This window comes from Euphorbia lathyris, chromosome 10, assembly GCF_963576675.1.
Source record: "Euphorbia lathyris chromosome 10, ddEupLath1.1, whole genome shotgun sequence".
In the NCBI taxonomy this organism is placed as follows: domain Eukaryota; kingdom Viridiplantae; phylum Streptophyta; class Magnoliopsida; order Malpighiales; family Euphorbiaceae; genus Euphorbia; species Euphorbia lathyris.
Window position 1 is genome coordinate 27,905,030 of NC_088919.1, and position 17,490 is coordinate 27,922,519.

Here is a 17,490-nt window from a genome sequence, read left to right on the forward strand (position 1 = left end):
GGATCCCAACATGCATCAAATTTTGTGAAGAGAGAATAAAGGAAGTAAGTAATTTATTAGCTGAAATAAATGCATGTGTTGGTGTAAAAAAAAGGGGCGAGGAAGATAAAATTCAGATATATGGCTTGGAATCCGCACTCTTTGTGTGGGAGGGAGGGTTTTGTTCTATAGTAAATAATCTACACGATTGAGTAAAGGAGCAGACGTTGCTTGTAGCTGAACAGTTGGGTATGGCGTTCCCTGACTAAACCGGACCAGGTTCAATCTGCGGATTCTGCATGTAGTAAATGTTTTCATAGTTGGAATTCAATTATTATTATTTTTTTTCGGCACATCCCTAATTTAATTTATTTTCGAATAAATACATTGGACTACTTTGGAGATTAATTCATTTTCTATCTATAGAACAGAATTAAAATCAAGTAGTATAAATTCATTAACAATCACGAAAAATAGAAATAATATAAATGGAATACAAATGAAGGAGTATAAAATCCCAATGAGTTGTGAAGCTCGACAACAGTGGGAGCCGAATAATCGACGCGAGCTTGTAATACGTAACGTAAAGTAATTCGTTAACTAACTGTGACGTAATATTTAGAATCTCGAACTAAGCAACGTATTTGTTAGAATGATTAATGGATCAATGTTTAGTTCCTTCGAACACAAGTAGGGTGTTGTCCGAGTAAGAGTAAGTCTCTTCTATTAGATTCTCAAATCGCATTGTAATTTATTTGCGGAAAAATACGTTGGACTATAACGGAAGTAGGTCATTGTGATTCAAACGGAATCCCAATGAGATGTGAAGGTCGACAACAGTGGGAGCCGAATAATCGACGCGAGCTTGTAATACGTAACGTTAATTAATTCGTTAACTAACTGTGACGTAATATTTAGAATCTCGAACTAAGCAATGTGTTTGTTAGAATGATTAATGGATCAATGTTTAGTTCCTTCGAACACAAGTAGGGTCTTGTCCGAGTAAGAGTAAGTCTCTTCTATTAGATTCTCAAATCGCATTGTCATTTATTTGCGGAAAAATACGTTGGACTATAACGGAAGTAGGTCATTGTAATTCAAACGGAACCCAATGAGATGTGAAGCTCGACAGCAGTGGGAGCCGAATAATCGACGCGAGCTTGTAATACGTAACGTAAAGTAATTCGTTAACTAACTGTGACGTAATATTTAGAATCTCGAACTAAGCAACGTGTTTGTTACAATGATTAATGGATCAATGTTTAGTTCCTATGAACACAAGTAGGGTCTTGTCCGAGTATGAGTAAGTCTCTTCTATTAGATTCTCAAATTGCATTGTAATTTATTTGCGGAAAAATACGTTGGACTATAACGGAAGTAGGTCATTGTGATTCAAACGGAACCCCAATGAGATGTGAAGCTCGACAACATACGTCTGCGGCGTATCATAATTCCAGCTATAAAAATAGAATACTAGTATGATTTTGTTAGAAATTGATTTAGTAGTGAAGTAAGGATAGAATAATCAACACATCAGAATTTGTTTTTATAGCAAAAAAACAAACAAAAAAAAACATTCACAAAAGTAGTAGTAATTTGGATGAAGTACTTATTTTAATTTCCTTTAAAAGCTTTAGGACAATTCTGGATCCCAACATGCATCAAATTTTGTGAAGAGGGAATAAAGGAAGTAGGTAATTTATTAGCTGAAATAAATGCATGTGTTGGTGTAAAAAAAGGGGGGGAGGAAGATAAAATTCGGATATGTGGCTTGCAATCCGCAACTCTTTGTGTGGGAGGGAGGGTTTTGTTCTATAGTAAATAATCTATACGATTGAGAAAAGGAGCATAAGTTGCTTGTAGCTGAACAGTTGGGTATGGCGTTCCCTGACTAAACCGGACCAGGTTCAATCTGCGGATTCTGCATGTAGTAAATGTTTTCATAGTTGGAATTCAATTATTATTATTTTTTTGGCACATCCCCAATTTAATTTATTTTCGAATAAATACATTGGACTACTTTGGAGATTAATTCATTTTCTATCTATAGAATAGAATTAAAATCAAGTAGTATAAATTCATTAACAATCACGAAAAATAGAAATAATATAAATGGAATACAAATGAAGGAGTATAAAATCCCAATGAGTTGTGAAGCTCGACAATAGTGGGAGCCGAATAATCGACGCGAGCTTGTAATACGTAACGTAAAGTAATTCGTTAACTAATTGTGACGTAATATTTAGAATCTCGAACTAAGCAACGTATTTGTTAGAATAATTAATGGATCAATGTTTAGTTCCTTCGAACACAAGCAGGGTCTTGTCCGAGTAAGAGTAAGTCTCTTCTATTAGATTCTCAAATCGCATTGTAATTTATTTGCGGAAAAATACGTTGGACTCTAACGGAAGTAGGTCATTGTGATTCAAACGGAATCCCAATGAGTTGTGAAGCTCGACAACAGTGGGAGTCGAATAATCGACGCGAGCTTGTAATACGTAACGTTAATTAATTCGTTAACTAACTGTGACGTAATATTTAGAATCTCGAACTAAGCAATGTGTTTGTTAGAATGATTAATGGATCAATGTTTAGTTCCTTCGAACACAAGTAGGGTCTTGTCCGAGTAAGAGTAAGTCTCTTCTATTAGATTCTCAAATCGCATTCTCATTTATTTGCGGAAAAATACGTTGGACTATAACGGAAGTAGGTCATTGTAATTCAAACGGAACCCAATGAGATGTGAAGCTCGACAACAGTGGGAGCCGAATAATCGACGCGAGCTTGTAATACGTAACGTAAAGTAATTCGTTAACTAACTGTGACGTAATATTTAGAATCTCGAACTAAGCAACGTATTTGTTACACTGATTAATGGATCAATGTTTAGTTCCTACGAACACAAGTAGGGTCTTGTCCGAGTATGAGTAAGTCTCTTCTATTAGATTCTCAAATTGCATTGTAATTTATTTGCGGAAAAATACGTTGGACTATAACGGAAGTAGGTCATTGTGATTCAAACGGAACCCCAATGAGATGTGAAGCTCGACAACATACGTCTGCGGCTTATCAAAATTCCAGCTATAAAAATAGAATACTAGTATGATTTCGTTAGAAATTGATTTAGTAGTGAAGTAAGGATAGAATAATCAACACATCAGAATTTGTTTTTATAGCAAAAAAACAAACAAAAAAAAAACATTCACAAAAGTAGTAGTAATTTGGATGAAGTACTTATTTTAATTTCCTTTAAAAGGTTTAGGACAATTGTGGATCCCAACATGCATCAAATTTTGTGAAGAGGGAATAAAGGAAGTAAGTAATTTATTAGCTGAAATAAATGCATGTGTTGGTATAAAAAAAAGGGGGTGAGGAAGATAAAATTCGGATATGTGGCTTGCAATCCGCACTCTTTGTGTGGGAGGTAGGGGTTCGTTCTATAGTAAATAATCTATACGATTGAGAAAAGGAGTAGAAGTTGCTTGTAGCTGAACGGTTGGGTATGGCGTTCCCTGACTAAACCGGACCAGGTTTGATCCGCGGATTCTGCATGTAGTAAATGTTTTCATAGTTGGAATTCAATTATTATTGCTCCCTCCATTCCTTTTTATAAGTCATTCTAGCAATTGAGTTTTTTTTTCCAAAATATAAGTCTTTCTAGTTTTCCAAGAACTTTTAGTTAGTTTTCCGGTCCAAGCATTAAATATTTTATCTTGTCCATGTGTTTTATAATATTCCAATACTTAATCATTATTTTCACTCCATATTAATTATATTTCTTAATCTGTGTGAAACAACCTATAATGACTTATATAAAGGAATGAAGGGAGTATTATTTTTTTTTGCACATCCCTAATGTAATTTATTTTCGAATAAATACATTGTCCGAGTCAGAGTAAGTCTCTTTTATTAGATTCTCAAATCGTATTGTAATTTATTCACGGAAAAATACATTGGACTTTAACGGAACTTGGTCATTTTAAAAAATATAAGCAGAAAACGGTTTATTCATTGTAAAAATATAAAGAAACTCAAGAGTCAAATTAATGAATTTACATTTGTTGACTTAAAAAAATAAAATTCTCTCTCATGTAATGGTTGGCTAATAAGAATTGATATATTAAAAAACACATATACCAAGACAATATATTTAATGTTTGGACCAAAAAACTAAACTATTTCATAGAAAAGTCCATCTCCATGTTCAATTTACATATAATCCGTTCTACTTGTCCATCTCCATCTTCATATTCATTCCTTTGTAAATCAGAATCGTCTTGCATATTTATTGTACAGTTCTCTTGTAAAGATGGGCAGCACATCCGAACAAATTCACGCAGACCATGACGAGAATGAAGATGAACATGAAGATACGATTAATGAAGATGAACATGAAAACCAAATAATAGATCATGATGAGGTGGACGGATGTACCGGAGAAGACATTACACAGTGGAATCGCTTACTGGAATTTTTAGGTATCGACAAAAAAGCAATACAAATATAAGAGTCAGACTTTGCCAATAAAATATTTGTAAGTATGGAACAAGCCAAATATTTTTACATGTTGTATTCGAAAATGATGGGGTTTAGTGTTAGAAAAAAATTGAAAAGGCCAAACACAAAGGGTATTATAACCACTCGAAGTTGGGTGTGTTCATGCGAGGGTCAAAGAGAGGCGAAATATTGCAATCTTGAAAATAGGACCACAGAAGTACGCCCAATAACAAGAACCGGTTGTAAGGCGTCCTTTATGGTGAAACTATCTCCAAAAAGTAGTAATTGGTTTGTTAAGTCCTTCAATGACCACCATAACCACACACTTGTAAGATTCAGTGAAAAGGCATTCTTGAGATCTAACAGAAAAGTCAGTGATTCGGCAAGGGAGCAAGTACTAGCAATGAAAAGGGATGGAATTAGGACAGCTCATATTTATAAATACCAAACTGAACTTAGTAATGCTTGGTATAAAGTTGGGCATCTCAAGAGTGATCTATATAAGGGAATTGCAAAAAAGTATTCAACTTGGGATGATTTGGACACCCAAACAGCAATTTGTTTTCTTGAATAAAAAAAGGACCAGATGTTAAATTCTTCTACAAGTACAATGCAGACGATGATAGAAGACTAACGAATTTATTCTGGTCCGAGGGTATTTGCCAAGTTGATTACGAAGTGTTTGGCGATTGTTTGGCTTTTGATGCTACTTACAAAACTAACAAGTAAGTTTGTGTTGTGACTCTATTACTTAATAAACTCATAATAATTTCTTTAGTACAATCTCTAATGTATGTATTTATAACGCTTATGACAGGTATGGTAAGCCATTGGTTATTCTACTGGGATCAAATAATCATGACAAAACATGTGTTTTTGGCGCTGCCCTCCTTCAAGATGAGACCGCAGAATCATATGTTTGGCTTTTGCAAACATTTCTAGAGTGCATGGATGGCAAAAAGCCGAAAACAGTGTTGACGGATGGCTGCAAATCAATGAATAAAGCACTAGAAACAATCATGCCCGGGATTCCACATTGTATTTGCTCTTGGCATATATTGAAGAATGCAATCCAACATGTTCACATCCAAGGATTTAATACAGAGCTGAGAAGGTTTATTTTCAGGTAATAAATTTTATTTATGATCTTTAGTTTATTGAACTATCGGAATTGAGTTTTTTTTTGAATTTGCTTCATTTAATTACCTGGAACTACCTAGGTACTACGGAGAGGATGAGTGGGAGCAAAGATGGGAGGAGATGGTAGAAAAACATGGATTGGATAATAATGCATGGATACAGGCCCAACACGCGACTAGAAAGCAGTGGGCAGACACATTTCTTCGAAATCACTATTTTGGCGGTGCTAGAGTGACGGGTAGATGTGAGTCAATGAATGCTTTATTGAAAGCTGACTTGGAAAACAAAATACCACTATGGATGTTTTTCAGACAATATGAGTATTCTTTGTCACAACTACATTTTACCGAGATGAAAGAGCACTTCAAAACATATATGACTGAAACAATGCCGGGACAAACTTCTATGCCGTCTGTGGAGGAACAAGTTTCTTCAATTTTCACAAGGGAAATTTACCTACAGATCAAAAGGGAGATAGACCGATCTAGTAAATATATTTTCAGAATAAGCGATGAAACGGATCCCGATAATACCATTATGCTCGTAAAACAATATGAGGGTAATTGTTTGGTGGCAAAAGCAATTCCTTGCAGACATATTTTCGTCTGTTTGAAGCATATGGAGATAAAGACGCTGCCTCGTTGCTTGGTAAATCATCACTGGCTAAAAGATGCTAAAGATGTTGGTCATTTGCTTGTAGACAAGGAAATGAAATTCAATCATCCAGAAGCAGATCAACATATTATGTATGGAGAAATGTCAAAACTGAATTGTTTAACATCATACCTTGCTTCAAGAACGAGAACAGTATTTGAAAGGGCAACGAAGGTTATATCTGATCTGAATAAGGAATTAGATCAAATTAATGAAGCTGAAAAGTCTCAAAATGTACAACGTGATAAAGGAGTGTGTCCTAATACTATTTTGGATGCCAGTCTTAGCATAACAAAGGGTCGTCCGACTGTGGCAACAAAGAAAAGAAGAAATCACGTGGATAGGTCGAAAACAAAGTCCTCTGGCCAAACTAAAAAGATAAGGACGAATCCGAACCACTGTAAAATTTGTCGCCAGACTCGTCATGATTCCAGAAATTGTCCTCAAAAGAAGAAAATTGTTGAATGAAATGTAGACTAGTAACAATTAGTATTGGTTCATCAAATTTTAATGTTTTGATATTGTTCGTTCGAGGCAATAAACGTGTTCATAAACACCTTCTGTTATTTCTGATGTTCCTTATTATTTCAATCGTATATTAAAAATTCTTATAATCACATCAAACTCTGAAAAAGCCTATTAAAACCCCTAAATGCAGAACACTATGTTTTTTCTCACCAGTGTGCACTTCTACTTAAATAGAAGAGACTTGTGAGAAACTTTGTAGACCTTAGAGAGCGGTAACAAAATATACAGAAGAAAACGGTTCTTCTGATTTATGTAAAATAATAATCTGCCTAATACACGGTTTGTGGGTTATGTTTTAATATTGGACAAGTTTAAGGGGTAAGTTGTGAAAGTTGGAGGGGCTAGTTGCAACATTTGACAAGTTCAGGGGGTTGTTTGTGTATTCATCTAAACATCATTTGGATTTTAGAACAAAATTCCACGTGCTTAATTTCATAACGTAAACAACGTACAATTGGATAACAAGCTGGATATAAATATTGTGAGTTTAATGAATTATATAGAAAACCCTTTGCACTTCCAATCCTCACCAACACTCAATGACCAAAGGTTCCACAAGCAAACGGAAACAGCCGGCAAGGAAGTCCAAGGCAGCTGAACAACCACCATCCGCTGCCAAGCCAACTCGACCGCCTTTGATCATTGCCACACGATTCATGAGGAAGGTTCGTATAGGTCACCAACCTTCGAATCAACCATCGACGGCAGAGAAACCACCCACTCCACCATATGACTCTTCGTCCGATTCCTATTCCACCGAAGCTTCAGTTAGTGACGACCCTGACCAAATTCCGACCACCATTTCTTCCGACGAGTCCGAGGAAGAACGACAACCACGAACGCAGAAAAGAAAAAAATGGCCAAAGGTAAATCCCGTTACGTTTTGCCCATTCCCCCATTCAACACTAACCTCACATTCGACAACGCCGAGCACACATCAAGGTATGAATCTATTAGACACTTAGCAATTGTTGAAACACGAACTGTGGACGATATTACTTTGAAAGAACTTAAATTATATGATGCTTTTTACGAGTTAGTTGATCGTATTAGTTTGGGGGAAATTCTTTGACTTGCAGTACCCTGTGTTTGATGAGTTTGTGCATGAATTCTATAGCACTTATGAATTTGACCACAAAGCCAAAGACTTTGATCTGCACACACCTTCGATCACTTTTCGATTAATGGGCACACACCACACACTATCTGTGGCTGAGTTCAGTGCGGCCTTAGGACTGGTTAGTCGTTATGAAATCAATGACTTTACATACACCAGCATGCTTTGTGACTACCCTGAGGAATTCGATGATGTAGAGATCTATAGGGCCTTGACTGGACTAAACACCATTCCGTTTAAACCAACCCGTTCCAAAGCCAATCTGATAATTAACGAAGCTCTTCATTATATGCATCGCATACTGGCCTATAATACATCTGCTAGGAACAAGGACACAACAGTCATTTCTAAGTCTGAACTATTTTTCCTATGGTGTATGATGGAGAATAAATCATGCAATCTTGGGTATTGGCTTGCTTTAAAATTTAGGAAATTATGCAAAGAGCCCAAGCAACTGTTTTTAGGCCATTTAATCACTAGCATTGCTGTTCACTTATGCAATTATGACCTCACAAGCACCACAAAGCACATTGCTTGCCATAACTCTGTCCTAGACATTGCAGCTTTACATGCTATGCGCTTGATCCGTGTGGGCGAGGATGGTTCTTTCTATTTTGTGAATGCAGGTGAACTAGCCCCCTATGGTGAACGTTTTGAAAAACGTTTCACAAACAAAAATCCTGAAGCATCTACCTCGGCACCTCCACCGAGACCATTTTCCCCAATGGAACATCCGGAGTACTTACGCCGGCTCGAGAGGTTGACTGATGTCGTTGGCCAACTGTCAACTGTTGTCAAACAACTTCATGCAAATCAGATCGCCTACTTCAAAAGTGTGGGGTTCACACCCCCATTTCAAAACCAGCAATAGAGCTCGCACCTCTAACATGGGCAGTAAAATATCTTCGACTCTACACTTTTTAAATGTTTACTTAATGCCTTCGTGTTACTGGTTTGTGATTGATGGAGGTGGTTCCTTTTTACTCTGTTGTGTTGTGATCCCTTTTTCTTATGCTCATTTTGACATTTTGAAAACTTGTTGTAAGTCTGTTCTTTTCATTTAGGGATAATTTTTATGAGAAATGGATGGAGGGCGTAATTTCTTGAAACTGTGACGCTACACTCGTAGGCTTATGTTTTTAGCTGCCCAAATCAATTTTTTTAAGTGTGCTCTTTGCTGTCCTAGAAGCTGTCATTGCTAGCTCATATTTCCCATTCTAATAGGATCGAAAATCATGTGACTTAGTACTGCTTGCCTCCATGCATTATTTACACCAAATTGACCATTTTAGAATTGACAGAATATTTATGTATCCATTTTCATATCCACAGCTTGAAAGATCTCCAGTTGGCATGCTCAAATGTTTGAAAAAGTAACCATGGAAACAACAACACGAATTTACACCTAGTCCTGGATAGTATACTTGAGCCTACACATGACACGGAGCAAAACACTGAACTTTGCTCAGAATAATTTTTTTTTTTGGAGTGATGTCCACATAGATTGAAATTCTAGAACTTGCCATGTTATACATTTCAAGAACACAGTCGATGAGTTCATAAATTGAAGGTTAGAGGAACCTAGTATTTGCCTTATAAATATTTCTTTGCTAACCTAATTTGTGTTCCTTCATTACCGGAATCCTTGACCATCCCTTTTTTTATAAGCCGATTCTGTGTGCATAGACACAATCTACACTTGATCAATTTTTGTGATTTATCGACAAGAGCTATGCACATATCATATGCCTAAAAAGTGTACTTTCCGTGTCATTTCAAATAGATTTTCTCGTGCGAAGTACTTTGCACTATCACATTCTCTCATCGTCTATAGAGTAAAAAAGGTTTCATAATTAAACCTAGGTCAACACACTTGATCTTCATCCTTGTTCATGTCTGTTTTCTGTGACCAAGGGTATACTTGCTCTATTGTGTGTCATCCATTCCTCATTTGTGAAAAACTTCCAAATCAGTTCAGAATTTCCTCTTATTCAATTTCTAAACATAAAGAGTAAAAATTTAAAAAAAGAGGAAAAAAAGAGAGAAATATCAGAAAAATACAAATAGGTACAAACTGAAAAGTGTTCATTCTCCTCCTTGATCTTTACTGTTGCTAAATTGCTTTCACCTTTTTGTATAAACCTTCCTTTTGCTCAACCAGACCCCGTACTAGGATCCTTTAATTTTCCAAACTTGAACTCATACATAGTGGGGGCGATTTGATATATTGGCAAGCCTATGGTAATTTCTTTCTATGTTGAGACTTGTGTGAATCTTAAAACGTGCAGAAATAATTCTCATAAACACTTGTGAGATTGTGTGATCCACCAAGTGAGTGCTGTTGATTTCGTTTTGGCCTTATCTTGCATAAATGACTTACCACATTTGCTGAGATCTTTCAAGTAGTGAAGTGCACACTAAGGGATAGAAATATTCTGATACTGATGATCGTTAATTTGGTTTTCATAATACATTCGGGTTTTAGGAAAAGGAAACGTGAGAAGTAAAACAACAGAGGCCGGGATTTATGCCATGATCTGACATGCTTAAGGACAAGCATTGGGCTAAGTATGGTGTATAAGTCCAATGCCTGTTTTCCTATACCTAAAAGTCATTCTTAGGCCGACAAAACATGCTAAAAGCAACCACTATGCCTGTGTTATGCTTGTTCTTGTATTTTCCACCTTTTCAGGAACAAATGGAAAATAAGAAGACTTTCTAGCATATTAATGATGAAAGTTAGTCTCGCCAAAGACCAAGTAATCGTAGAATTATTCGCTGATTAGTGAATAGCTATCTACAGGTTGAATTCTAACCGCTGAGGAACTTATGGAAAATAGGAGGCCTTTGTAGCATATGAACGGAGCTTGTGAGGACCTAAAACAGAAGAAGGGAGAGTTTTGGAGGACTGAGAAGCGAACTAGAAGTTGGTCTTCCCAAAGTCTAAGTGATCGCAGAACACATGATGAATTCAGATGCCCACATCTGCCTCATTTGACTTATTCCACTCCATTTTATTTTCGTAATCAACAACTCATCGGAAAATGGATCAAGGGTGAACTTTATAAGATCTAGCGGAGATGCACTTTATTTTTGTTAGGATTTTTATTATACGAGGAAAACTTTCCTTTCTTTTGTAATCAAGTTTTTACATTATTAATTTACATTTTATTTTGGAAAAGGTTGAGCTTCCATTGCAGTATGTTGCTAACCTATTATGCTTTCGGTTAAATGTTAATTCATAGGCGGGTTTTATTCAGTTATTATGAGTTCGTTATTTTTTTTACATTCTTCTAACTCTTCATCGTTTATTTCCTCACTGTTATTCGAAGGTTATATCTGATCTGAATATCGAATTGGATATAATTATTCTAGGCGAAAATTCTGAAAATGTACAATGTGATGAAGGAGCGTGTCCTACTCCTATTTTGTATGCCAATATTATAGCATAACAAAGGGTCGGCCGACTGTGGCTAGTAAGAAAAAACAAACCATATGTGTATATGCCCAAAACAAAGTCATATGGCAAAACTAAAAAAAATAAGGACGAATCTGAACCACTGTAGAATTTGTGGTCAGACTAGTCATGCTTCCAAGAATTGTCATCGAAAGAATAATAATGTTGCACAAAATGTAGACTATTAACAATTAGTGTTGGTTCATCAAGTTTTAATGTTTTGATATTGTTCCTTTTCTTAAACTACTATTGTTATTTCTGATGTTTCTTATTATTTCAATCGTGTATTAAAAATTCTGAAAAAGCATATTAAAAAACACTGTGTTTTTTTCTCACCAGTTTGCACTTCTACTTAAATAAAAAAGACTTCTGATAAACTTTCTAGACATTATAGATCGTTAAAACAATACAAAGAAGAAAACGCTGTCTTCTGATTTATGTAAAATAATAATATGAAACAATCTTTTTTCGATTTCAGAACAACATTCAAATGCATTGAATGAATCTTCAGGAGGTTGATTTCAATCCACTTAAATTTCTTATTAAAAATCAATAACACTTTACAATCTATCAATATATACAAATCACAACTAACTCAATGGAAGCTTTAACACTTGCTGATAATGGATGTTGAAACTCCAACAGTACCACAGTTAATTAAAACTTAACAAATAGATCCATTATGAAGTAAAGAGGAACACAAACATCAATTCAGAATTTAACTGAGTAATATTAGAAAAATCGAAACCAAGCTGTTAGTCGAAATCAGCAAGAAAATTCGATTAACGATGATGAATTTTCCGGCCACCGCGATTTATTTCCGGCCACCGAGATGATTTTTCCGGCCGCCGTGATGATATTTCCGATGAATAATCCGATGTGTTCTCTTACTATTCGTATTGAAGATGAATGCTAATGAAGAAGAAGACTAATGAAGAAGAAGTCATTTATTATGATATTAATACATTAAATGATCACACCATTGGATCAAAATCAATGGCTGAGATTTTGCATCCATTTAGGGATCTGGATGGTTACTGATACCATTAAGAACACACCCATATATATATATATATATATATATATATATATATATATATATATATACATCTCTCGTTACATTGCTCTTATTCAATTATGGAGTTATTCACTAAAACAAAGGCAGTTAAGCTTTGAAGTCATCTCGATAAATACTTGATCGCTCAAGACGATGGAGAAACCGTTTGTCAATCTCGAAACGGTTCGACCCGTAAAGCTAAATGGTTTGTGGAGCTTTTAGATGGAAGAACAGACGCTATACGCCTCAAATCCTTTGGCGGAAAATACCAAACCGCCTCCGATTTACCGTTTCTGTTAGGAGAGGGCAAAAAGGGAAGAATGGGAAGTAGAGAAAGCAAAGATAGTAAGCTGAATGAGATTGTGGAATCGGCGGAGAGAAATAAAAGAAGATGAACTGAGAAGATAGACCAACGGCAGCAGACGAGGGAGAGTGAAAATAGGGAGGAAGGGAGTTTGGTTAGGCATTCTAAGAGAAGATCATCAGGAAGCGAAGAGAGAGAAGATCACTAATATATTATTAGAGAGAGAAAATAGAGATAGTGGGTGTGTTTTGATTTTTATTAAAGAGAGATGAAGAAGATGGTGTAATTGATTTTTATTTTTTATTTTGGAGTTTGTTTATGATAATTAGATAATAAGAGGGGTTAATTTATAAAATAAATAAATATAAGCACAAAATTAACTCTTTTCCCTTTGACTTTTAACACCGTTAGTCAATTTGGTATGTGTTTGCTAACGGAATGAACCTCAAGCTACCAGTTTACAAATTTTTAAACCACAAGGGTGCCGATCGAAAACAGGTGTAACAACATGGTTTATTTTTGTACTTTTCCCTATAAAAAGCTTATATTTACTTTTAGGGTATAGTTTCCATTTTTATAAATAAAAGAAATAAGAAGAATGAAAAATAAATAATATATATAAACTAATCTCCAGCTCAGCGAGCTGGAAGTCAGCTCACCGAGCTAGAGGCTAATCCTCACTCGGAACGTGTTTCGGTCCACCGACTTCTCCAAACGCACCTGAACACAACCACGAGCTAACCTACGAAGCCTAGCTCATCCCCACACCTAGTGGGAAAAATCTGAGAGAAATTTATGGGTTAGTGGGTGAATTATTTACCTAAAATGCCACTAAGAAATACTATAAATAGACCTCAAAGTCTTCATTTCAATACACTCATTCAACATACAAAACCCCCTCTCAAAGCTCCAATGCTTAGTTCTTAATCCTAGGTTCTTAGTTCTTATTTGTTCTTCAATTTTCCTAGTTTTAATTCCTTATTTTAGCTTGCTTTAGATTTAATTAAAGTTTTAATAGCCTATTTTCAAGTTCTTCCCATTCAATTTAGCATTCCTAAATCTCAAATTTTCAATTCATTAGCTAGAATCACTTTCCAATTTAATTTTTCCAGATTCGTCTAGTTTTTTTTCCAATTCCAATTTCATCTATTTGAGTCCATTTTTGCTTCCGATTCCTTCTACATATTTGTTCTTGACTTCCTGAAGTTAAATTTAGCCTTTTGATTCACCCAATTCTGTTTACAAGTCAGTCTTTACACCCCAAATCGTTTTGGATATTCTATTTCCAACTTTTGTCATAACTCATCCAGTGATTTTATAAGCATGTTTTCATCCATTTAAATTTCATTTTAGCCTTCAATCCCCTCTACAAGTTTGTTCTTGGCTTCTTGAAATTAAATTTAGCTTTTTGATTCCTCCAATTCCGTGTTCGTAAGCATTCACACGGTCCCTCCGAAGTTGAAGGTCAAATCTGCCCACATCTTACCTACTACAAGTCAGAAATTTTCTAGATCAATTCTGCTCGTGCCAACCGACCGTAGTGCTTTGAGGACTTCACACCGATACCAAAATTCAACAGCCAAGATAGCTATTGTGGCTCCAAGTTTTTCGTTGCATTCAATTTTATTTGTTATTACATTTCAATTATGTATTGATTTATTTTCCAAGTCAATTGACTAATCTATATGTTTAGTATAGATTAATTCAATTGTAATCATTTTTATTTTTTTATTTTACTTTGAACATATGTATTCAAACACTTACTCATATCAATAAAATACCAAAGTTTCACCAAATCTCGTGTCAATGTCGCACTTTTAATTTCTTTATTTTACTCGTCTTTGATTTACCCATATTAGCTTAAATAAAAATAATTTATCTAACAAAGTTTCTATAACGGTGCTAGAGGCCCAATAGGGACTTTTTCAATCCTTGTGTCTCTCGCCAATTGCCTTGTTTAGATTTCAAGTTTTGGCGAGCAATTTGCATAAACTTAACATTTTTAATTGAGAAATAATCTTCTCTAGTACGCCTGCACCCTAACCACACGTGATAAAGGTTGAAAATTAGCGTTACTCACAAAATATCGCTAACAATTTTTGGCACGCGCAGTGGGACCTTTTGTTTTTTTAGGCTACCAAAAAATTGCATTTAGGAGTTAAAACTATTTTTTTACATCATTTATTTATTTTTCAGACCTCACATCGCATTTTTCTCGCCCCACTTTATCTTACCAAAATTTATTAGCTAACGCTAACGATTTTTGGCACGCCTAGTGGGACCAATTACCTTTTTTCTTTTATTATCATATTAGTAAGTATTTATTTTCTTGCTTAAATTCGATTACTAACTTAATTCCATCATTTTTACCTATCAAAGGATGCCACCTATGAAGAACACGGGGAAAGATCCAACTCCATCCGACTTTGAAGAGAGTCAAACTCAGAACTGAGAGCACAACAATGAACACGGAGTGCCCGAAGGCTTCGTGGCCGAGACAATGAGCAATATCGAAGGTGTGAACCAACAACCACCTCAAGCATCACCCCTACCTAACATGACTGATATCTTTGCGAGCATGGAGAAGCAAATGAACCAATTCATAAATGGGTTCCTACAAACCATGAAGAATAATCATAAGGCTATGCGCAATTCGATTAAAGCTAGCAACAAAGCCATGCTTAAAGCTAATAATGAGGTTATAGCCAATTCCAGCAAAGTCCCAGCCCTCGAGGATAGAATTGTCGATTTAACCGGAGAAATCGGCAAAATCCCAGAAAAATGTCCCAAGCTCTTCTCACAGAAGTCAACATCCCAAGGACCAGCATACAATGGAAAAGGAACACCGGTCTCAAGTACCGGTGAGAGGTACATCCCACCACAAGCTTGAGAAGAGAATTTTAGGTTCAATGAGTGCGACGATAGGATCAGCCCGGAACCCGTTCAAGTCCCACCACCTCAACAACATTTTAGGTCTCATATCAGACTTAGTAACCATGTCGAATATTACGAGGAGAGCTATACTAGTAATATGGGGGGTAATAGGAGAGGAAGCAACTTTCATCCACAATGAACGATGCACACACATGTGGAGCCAACCAACAACTTAGGAGAAGCCCAACACAGAAGAAACATCGTACAAGAAATTTATGGGCCAGCCTTGAGGGAAGTGTACTGACCCGAGTTCCAGAAACCGTATCCACGACAGTATGATCAATTATATCCTTTACCTCATAATTTCAGAGTCCCTGATTTCACTTTGTTTTCAGGAGAAGAAGGGGCAATTCACTATAGAACATGTGGCACACTTCACCTTTTAGTGCAGTGGTTTGAGCATGGACATGAACTTCGACATGTTGCACTTACGCTTATTCCCAGGATCACTAACAGGATTGGCGTTCTCTTGGTACACCACTTTGCCAGCAGGGTCCATTCACCAATGGGAATAAATGGAAACGCTTTTCCATAACCAATTCTATCGAATGGAACCCGATGTTTGTGTTGTGGAGCTATCCCGAATGACACAGTGACATGGGGAACCGGTTGAAAATTTTATCAATCGATTAAAAAAGATGCGACATCGATGTCGAATCAATATCCTCAAGGTCGAATTTGTAAAGATTGCCCAACGTGGACTAGAATTAAAAAACCGGAAGAAATTTCAGGGAATCGACTTTCATGACTACTATGAATTGGTGGCCAAGGTTCGGAGTACGAGGAATTGATGAGGGAAGATCATCGACGCAAGAAGAACTCTATGTGAAGCTATTAAAGGGACGTACAAACACATGAGGTAGCCATCGCCGACTTAACGAATACCGGATCTCAGACATGTCAAAAGGAGATTTTCGATTACTTGTTAAAAGAGCAGTTCATCACATTGCCACCTAGACATGTGATCCCATCGAAAGAGAAAATACATGGACGAGATTACTGTAAGTATCACGACAAATAGAGCCATAATACTCAAGATTGTTTTGGTTTTAGAAATGCCATGTAGGATAGGATTAACCGCGGGATACTCCAATTCCCGGAAAAGAATGAAAGCATGCTGATCGATGATGACCCATTCCCGGTAGCCAACATGATCAATGCCACTTCACTAGTGGGGGGGGGGGGCAAAGGAAAGAAACATTGCGATCCGAGGACTTGGTAGATATGGGTACCAAAGGCGATGCCATCTAAGTCGGAGGAGAGTTCAAGGCAATCACGAAATGCAAAGAAAAATGATGTGCAACAACAAAGATCGCGTTTCGTGACACCTTCGAGCACGTCGCCCATCAAGCAATGGCAAGTAAATAGCCACAATAAGTTCCCAAGGCCTCTCTCAAAAAATGCGAAAAGAAAATTAAGGAAAAGAGAGGCAGAGAAAAGAAATGGTCGAAAGGAATCACCCAGTGTTAACTCTAATGATGCGAAAGGGGGAGGCAAAAACCAAGAGAAGAACCTACAAATCTGGGTTGGAGATTTCATCATATAGATAGATTGTGCAGCTACCTCTTTGATCTTACCTTCAGATTTTAAAGGTGGAGACGCCAAGAAGGAAGTCCCCAAACTCGAGCATAAGGAGCAAGAATACACAGTACAGAAGGCATCAGGTGAAGAGGGTATGAAGAAGGTTTACTTTGACAAGCCCACTCCAAGGATGACTCGCCATATTAAACTTTATACGTCAAGGCTCATGTTGATGTCAAACCGATCTCTAGAGTGCTAATCGACAATGCATCAGCCGTTAGCATCATGCCAATGAAGATGGT